Genomic DNA, 9,042 nt, shown 5'->3' on the forward strand with positions numbered 1-9,042 from the left:
AACATTTGTATGAATTTGCTTGTATTTTTAAAAAATAAACTCTGAAATGATGCATATGAAATTAATAGTGTTTCTTATGAAACACTAGAATGGAAACTGGGAGAATGAAAGACAGGAGTGAACAGGAGACTTTTCACTATATGTGTGCATGTATACACGCATGTATACATAGACACACAAACTTATATGCAGCCCTTGCTTCAGACAGTAGTGTGGGATCACAAAAATGACTGTGCCAACTGAAATTATACAAAGCAATCTTAATAATCACAAAAAAAGATTGTTCTGTGACTTTTAAACATTTTTGAAAACATTAAAAACTCTCTTAATGTCATTATATAGGTATAAGGAAACTGAAAAAACTATTAAAACTAATATTTATTTAGTACCCTATAATTAAAATACTAGAAACATTGAGAATTAAAGTTTTTTCTCTGGTGTAAAAGGACTTATCAAGAGTGGTTTGAACAATGCTTGCATTCTTTTTGTATAACTTATGATTTGGAGCAAACATCTTTCCTATGACTTGGTGAATTGTTACACACCTTTCTAAGTTCTGATTAGCATCTAACATTTTGTCCTTTGCTCTTTTGAGGTCGTGAAATATCTCCAAGAGGTCCTTTGGTGTGGAGTGTTTTGCTGGTGTCAACAGCAAAACAGAACAGAAAGATGTCTGGGACATCTTTCTCCTCTTCATCGTGACCACATATGTTGCACCTGCATGTTGGTAAGCTCACCTTCACTAAATTCCAGTGGTTGCGTATCTAGAATCTCTCAAATGGTGGCAGTGTCAGCATTCCCACTGTCAACTATGTCTTCTATTAACTCCATTTACATCCAATCCAAATTTCATGTCCAGAGTCACTACTTTTTTTTTTTTTTTTTTGCTGCACTTTCATCTTTGTTGGCCAATCCCCTCCCTTAGTTATCCATTTTTGTAAACTCTCACATGTGTTTATCACTGGAAGACAAGAAGGCAACTCAACTATATGCTTTGCTATCTGTGCATGAACTGAATGACAGATGTGCAATGAAAAATTGCTGACAGACTTTAAAAGAAGTGATGTGATTAGTCACTGATCATGGTGTGTATCTGTTATTTATGCAGTGATTTGTGGACTGAAGAGCTAGCAGTGACGTTTGTACTTTACGCAATTCCTCATAGTTAATATATTGTGGAAACTGAAATTTGAACTGGGGACTGGTATTATTTAATTAAACTAGGTGACTACAATTAGTGCACATTGGAACTGTGCAAAACAAGGACTACTTGTATATAATATAAATTTTACTTTTGACCCATTGTTTTTGTTTCCTGGCTGCCTATACAAATACCATACAATGGGTTAGCCTAAACAATGAGAAATTTATTAGCTCATGGTTTTGAGATTAAGGGAAGTCCAAAATTAAGGTATCATCAAGGCGATGATTTCTCCCAGAAGACTGTGGCGTTCTGGGGCCGGCTGCCTGTGATTCCAGGTCCTTGGCTTTTCTGTCATACGGCAAGGCACATGGCAGACTCTCCTGGCTTCTGCTTTTTCTTCTGGGTTCCACTAACTTCCAACTTCTTGCTGTCTCCTGTGCCTTTCTCCTGTGAATCTTTTTCTATAAGGTGCCTGGTAAAAGGATTAAGACTGATCCTGATTTAGTTGCTCCACACCTTAACTGAAGTAACCTTATCAAAAGGTTTTATTTACAAGGGCTCACACCCACAGGAATGGATTAAATTTAAGAATAGGTTTTTCTGGAGTATATAGCCCCAAGCCACGATACCATATAAAATTATCATCAATTCAAATTTTCAACAAAAGGTTTTAAATTCACTACTCTCTACTATTACCCCCCAAAGAACCTCATGGCACCATGAAGGTTCTGTGCATTTTTCATCCAGTGAAACAAATTCTCACCCATGCTTTTTGGTCTTGATGCATCCCGTGCCTCACAGTGGGGAGCACAGCTGTCCCTGTGCATGAGCAGATGGCTGTGCCTCACCTTCTGGGAGCCAGAACACAGAGAAGCTGCCTACTGCCCACTCCTGGGCACACACCCCAGGGTGAGATGACTCCCCCAGCAGCGCGGGAGAGCGTGGAGGCAGTGCTGCTGGGAGTAGTGATGGTGCAGACCAGTACTGGGCTTGGGAAGGGGCACAGGCTAAGTTAAGAATAATTGGTGGAGCTCACAGTGTTAAGGTTTGAGGTGTGATCAAGAAGGCCCTTTGACCTCACAAAATAATAGACAATTAGCATTTTCTCCCATCTGACTGACTCTATGGAATAACAGTATCAGGTATTGTTTCTGTCTCTATAAATCCACATATTTGGGCATAATTGCACATAAATCTCCTGACCCTGAAGACTCTTCCTGATATAATATCACCATGCTAAACCCGTATATATTACTCATTTGATGTTTCACAACAAACTGGAGGTAAGTGAGATCCAGAGGAGGTTGCATCACGCCCAGAGGCCCACTGAAGTCTGAATTCTAGCCCATGATAGGCAAAGTCATAGATGCCCTAGAAATAAGCTAAAAGACAACACATCTCTTGGGGTAAATACAATGCTACCCACAAGTCTATAAAGGAGTTCAGTGATGGAACTACATGGTGAAGTGGGAGCTGCTGGGAGGAAGTAAACTTGGTATTAAACACTAGTCTCAAAAGAACATTCCTCTGGTACCCAGTTTCCAGGGATGAGAGTTCTGATGACTCCTATAAACTCTACCACATGGAAATTTGCAGTAATGATAGATAAAAATGTGAATAGAAAACAAGGCTATAAGCCCTCACCCTGTAGTGTCAATAATATACTTACTCATGGGTGAATTTTCACACACTAATGATTTCCTTTCTTGAGCTTCTAGGAGCAGACATAGTCAATTTGCCATTCCAATTTGGAGGGTACTGTAAAATCTACAGAAGGGGTCTCTAAGTTCTGTGGTTGGGTATCTGTGACAGTATCAACTTAGGACTGGTAAGGGAGACTGGTACACCCAGGGGCACCTGAAGGGGTGTAAGATTAAAATATTTGTTAAATAGAGGGAGAGTTAAACTAAAGTGGAGCTGCCTTTCTATCTCCGATACAGTGTTCTCCCTGTGTCCTCCTCCTTCCGTAATAACATGCTATTTTCCTTCTTGGAAAATCCTCCCACCTTTAACTCTCATTCCGTGTGACTCTAATGACCACTGGGGCTCCAGAAATGGGAATCATCCAGCCCTAATTAAATCAACCCATCTTTCTGGCCACAGTGACTGTTCAGGATCAGACACATAGGCAAGGCAGGAAACGATGCTTAATTCTAGGACTTACATTGGGAATGGTGAAATGGGATATTCCATCTCTCTGCCAGGCTTAGGCCTGGAAAGGTGTACGCCTTTAGCTGCTAGGACCCACCAGGCAAAGAGCCAGCCTGAGAATAAAGTTAGAACAAGAGAGGGAGAATGGCAGATTCCGCAATCTTGGTGGAATCCCTGGATACAGCTATGCCTAAAACCATTTCCTGACCTTTGCAGTTATGTGGCCCAATGACATTCCTAGTGTGAGAAGGGAGGAGGAGAAGAGATTTATGTACAGCAAAGGGAAGGGCTTACTCAAAGTTACATGGCTGGTAAGTGACAGAGTCAGAATTATAACCCAGGTCTTTGGACCTCAAGTTCAGGGTTTGTTTTACTTTCATCACACAAGGATCAGGGCTTTTGAAGCAAACAAAAATATGTGAGAGAAAAGGTTAGCAGAGCCACAGCTCAAACTATGAGACAAATACACTAATATGAAAAGACAGAGGCACACATACCTCAAGCATCCATCAAAGTTCATCTAGAATTCAACCATAGCACAAAGCACAAATCTTACACCATAATTTTGGTCATTTAAATGTGACTAAACAATGTAGTTGATGAGGCACTGATTTCTGGCTTCAAATTTGTTCAGAAATCACAAAGTGAGGTAATGAGGACTTTAAAATGTAGGCACTTAGATTTCTCCATTATTTAACTCTGATAGCATAGGAAAATACTCCTAATTCAATGAATTTTGAGTATGTATCAATTTTATGGTGTTAAACATAGTCTTTTCCTGATGGGATCAAAAGACTGGTTGGAAGGAGCAAGACTCCAATTCAAACAGGCTACAATACCACCTTTCAGAGTTTGCAATGACTTTCAATTGGTTCTCAAATCATTTCTGTTTGTCCTTGCTCCCAAACCTTCAGAAACCTAAGAGGTCATTTTATTTTTCTTGTGGATTATTACCTTGTAAAAGCCAAGTCCCAGCAAATTACACAGAAATGTAGTAGAATTACAGACATTCTAAGAATGGTTCCTTGGCACAAACACCTGATTCTACTGAGACACTGGAGTTAAGGAGGTCTTTCTCTTATGGAATTGCCGGTTGTCAATCTTGCTTCCAGACAACCCAAGAAGGAACAACCACATTGTCTTATGTATGTCCTTCTATAGCAAATGTGCACATTTGAATCTTGTCATCCGTTGTGTTTTCAAGGCAACCCTGCATGATATGATGAGGTTGAGTAACAACAAAATATTTAAATTTTTCTACACAATAAGAAAATCTAAAGAATAAATGCCTGTGCTTGATGACAGAAAAAACCGAATTCCATTATATATGTAATGAGAATAACCCTTACAAAGCAAATGGTAGAGTGGGTTTTATTAATTGGGAATGGAAGCCCAGTATATGAGAAACAATGGTAATTATTAATCTCAAAAAGTTCAATTCTCCTGGCTTGGAAGAGACACACTGAAAGAATTGTCAAATAAGATTACTGAACCACTGACTAATTTTTGAGGAATGCTGTTAAAATGGAAAGTGTCCTAGAAGATTGGAGATAGGAAGGGGATTCAGACAATTCCTGACCAATGAATAAAATGTTAATTCTGGAGAAAAATTTAGAATAAAGTGTTCAGAGATGCAGTTCATGACCCCATTTAAGAAGAAATTGTGATTAGTGCGAGCTGGCATAGTTTTACTTGGAATTATTGATTTATCCTTAAAACATATATGGAGATCCAAGAACTGCTCTGGATGATTATTCATATATGTTGTTAAATAACTCAGGTCTCTGCTCTCATGGTGCTTATATTCTAGTAGGATAAGGCAGACAAATAAGTAAAGACATAGAATAACTTCATTAGTGATTGATACTATGAAGAAAAATGTATTACATTTAAGCAATAGTAACATAAGTTAGTCCCTTTATTTTCTTGATGATATTATTAGTCTAGAGCACATGGTTCTTAAGCAGAAACAATTTTGCTCCCCAGAGGACATCTGGCAATGTCTGGAGGCATTTTTGATTGCTACAGCTTTGGGGGACGGTGTGCTACCATTGTTTATTAGGCAGAGGCCGGGGTGCTGCTAAACACCCTACAATGCACCAGACAGCCCCCACAACAAAGGATTATCTGTCCCAAAATGTCAATAATGCCAAGGTGCAGAAACTCTGTATAGAGCATGCATTCTCAACAGGGCAGATATTGCCCCCAAGGGAGTGAAAATTGGTTTTTAGAGAGTGAAAACAAATCTTACTGTTTTTATGTGTAAAGCACAGATACGCATACCATGTATAAACAGATGAGCAGTATATCTGAGGTATTAAAATAAAATGTCACGGGTTAGGAGTGACTAGGGTAAAATGTTTCAAAAGTCTCTTAGGGGGAGCCATAATGAAAAAATAAAAATTGAGACTTCTGCATAGGGTCCAGTAGTAAATAATTTTGCCTTTGTGGGTCATACAATCTCTGTTGCAACTGTTCAACTCTGCCATTGTAGCAAACAAAACAAAACAAAACAAAGCATTCATAGACAATATATAATCAAATGAAATGGTTATATTCCAATAAAACTTTATTTATAAAACAGGATGGCTGGATTTGGCCCATGGGCTGTAGTTTGGTCTAGAGGATCAGGAAAAAAAAAATTACCAGATAATTGCCTTCTTGTCATGCAGACACATTAATGATGATTATCACTTGTGCTGGTTTGAAGGTATTACGTCCCCCAGAAAAAGCCATATTCTTTGATGAAATCTTGTGAAGCAGACATATTAGTGGGGATTAAGTTGGAATGTTTGGATTAGGTTGTTTGCATGGAAATGTGCACCACCCAACTGTAGGTGATAACTCTGATGAGATAATTTCCATGGAGATGTGGCCCCACCCATTCAGGGTGGGCCTTGATCAGTGGAGTCATATAAATGAGCTGACAAATAGAAGGAACACAGTGCAGTTGAGAGTGACATTTTGAAGAGGAGCTACAGCCAAGAGGGACACTTTGAAGGAAGCACAGGAGCTGCAGATGAGAAACATTTTGAAGATGGCCATTGAAAGCAGACTCTTGTTCTGGAGAAGCTAAGAGAGTGACATGTTTGAGGAACTGCAGCCTAGAGAGGAACATCCTGGGAGAAAGCCGTTTTGAAAGCAGAACTTTGGAGCAGACACCAGCCACATGCTTTCCCAGCTAACAGAGGTTTTCTGGACACCATTGGCCATCCTCCAGTGAAGGTACCCAATTGCTGATGTTACCTTGGACACTTTATGGCCTTAAGACTGTAACTGTGTAACCAAATAAACCCCCTTTTATAAAAGCCAATCCATCACTGATGTTTTGCATTCCGGCAGCATTAGCAAACTAGAACATCACTGTTTCATTTTTTTGTGAACTGTAAGGAATATTTGTTATACAAATGGCCAATTAAGGGAATTTTCCCGTTGAGTATAATTGAGCCGTTGTCCCTCAAAATGTTATAAGTAAATGGACATCAAACTTGAGGGAAATTCCTCCTGATATGTCACAAGGTAGTAATGCTGGGATTTTAGTTAAAACTAAAAAATATAATAAATTCAAGAGGCATGTTTATCACACAGTAAAAAGCAGGATGTAAGGAGGGAGGAAAATGCATTAAATAACAGATTAGAGAGGGAGAGAGGGGGCACCCACTTCCACCTGCTCACCGGCTCCCTGGTCTGGGTTGGTCTAGGGCCCTTGTACCTGCCCCCAGCACGGCCACCCACCCCACCTCCATTTGTGCCTCCAATGCCTGCCCTTGCCCAATGCCGTGGGTCTGCTCAGCCCTCTGGGCACACTCTCTAGCTGGTGCCCCCAGCTCTCCCTGGAGCCAGGCTGGTTTCAGAAATATCCTTACAGCAGCAGGCAACGCGAAGCCTGGAGCTGTGAGAAAGTGGTCATCGGTACCTCTCAGATGGTTTAAAAACCCTCAAGGGCAAAGGAACAGCTACACTACGAAGTCCAGATAGTCTAAAAACTGCGGTTATCTCTCTCAGATGAAACACAGTATGATATATCACTTCATCTGCTCACCAAGAAGTTCACTCAGCTACTAAGCCAATCCCTTGATGGAGTCTAGGATTTGAACATGGCAGTCGAGGTGCTTAAAGGGCAAAAGCAAAGAATTTATGTTATCACCAATGTACTGGAAGGCATCTATCTCTAAAAAAGAAGAAATCTAAAAACGATGTCCAGTGGATGGGCTAGTCTGTCTGAGGATGGGGGCGTGCTGGCCCAGTGTCAAGCCCTGTCAGTCAGGAAGAGAAGAACTTAGATGAAGTGATCTGAAGCTGCACCCTGGACCTCAAACTGTTAACAGAGGATCCAGAGAACCAAAGGTTAGCTCACATTATATATCAAGATACTTGAAAAATGAGTGGCCTTAAAGACCAAACTGTTATAGTTTGTAAAAGCCCCTCCAGAAACAAGACTTGAAGTGCCTGGCCCAACAGAGAGCCTGAAAAGATATCTGTCAAGTACCCAAGGACCCACTGAGGTTTATTTGTGTCCAGAAAAGACTAAAACACACAGTCTGATGAAAACAACCAACCACAGCCACAATGGGAATATCCCTAAACCCACTTCCAAAGACTTGGCTTCAATCAACTCAGGACAGAATGATGGCTCAATTTCTATGGCAAAACTTTCTCCTTTGGCATCCCCAGCCAATATCTTTTATAGCAGACTGAGGACCAAATTCCTTCCAACCCGGAAGGATCCTTTATGAACTTACTGCTTCCCCTGCTCCAAGAAGACTATCTGTTAAGCAGTGATCTCTTTGATGCTTATGATTTGGAAAAACCCCCACTGGTGGAAGACTTTTATGTGTAGTTGATTATGCTTTGTGTGAATTCTGCTTACAAACAAGTTGTGTGTGTGTGTATTTATCATGGAACCAGAACATCGGTCATGCAGTGTTGTCCCTTCCTACCATCTTCCTTCAAGATATCATGAAGTAAACTACAAACTTCAGAACAAAGCTGACATTTTAGTGAATTAAAAGAAAATTGTCTAAATGTACAGTTGCAGTCTTCCCTGGGAAAGCCCTGCTTTGCCTCAGTCTCCAGAATCTCATGGATGTGTCAGGAAGTGAGAAGATGTGCAATCATGTATCTCTAACGTGTACCTCCCGTGCCTCCTAGATTGGCGTGCTGCACCTGACGGATGGGCTGTAGATTTGGGTCTGGCCACCTGGTCCATTCAAAAGCAGCAATCTTCCTAAAAAGCATTTCAAGCCATTCCTTCTAAGCAGAATGCGTGTCTTTGGTGTCTGCTGATATTGGAATGGAAATGCAGGAAATGCAAACTTGAAGTCATGCAAAAGAAAGTATGAAATGGATTTCTTTAGCTCTTCTTAGGAATATTTAACATTACTGTCATAATTCAGTTTAAGCTATGTACTGTCTGCCACACTTGGAGATTGAGAAAGCCTCTACAGTCTTTCATATGAAGAACCTGTTTTCAAATATTTGTTGCAAAGACAGAAGAATAGTTAGAGTTCTGTCCCTCTAAGTTGTTGTGGATTTTCCCATCTGTAGCAAATGCCTGCTAAGGAGTTCTTTGTGGATTGTTTTAAACTTTTAATTTTTTTTAGCTGCCATTTAAGCATTTCATCCCATTTCAGTTTAATTGTTGACTTTGAAGTGGGTTTTGCTAATTCAAATTAGTTAAGCAGAGAGAGAGAACTTCTATTGGTCAGAGTATCTAAACCTATGTGATAGAAGGTTTAACAGCCTCT

General features: G+C 40.2%; 1 pseudogene; it reads left to right on the forward strand.

Annotated features, from left to right (window-relative positions):
* Positions 1-2,058: 2,058 nt before the first annotated feature.
* Positions 2,059-8,135, forward strand: LOC119506554 (annotated as a pseudogene).
* The last annotated feature ends 907 nt before the right edge of the window (positions 8,136-9,042 follow it).

This window comes from Choloepus didactylus, chromosome 11, assembly GCF_015220235.1.
Source record: "Choloepus didactylus isolate mChoDid1 chromosome 11, mChoDid1.pri, whole genome shotgun sequence".
NCBI lineage: Eukaryota > Metazoa > Chordata > Mammalia > Pilosa > Megalonychidae > Choloepus > Choloepus didactylus.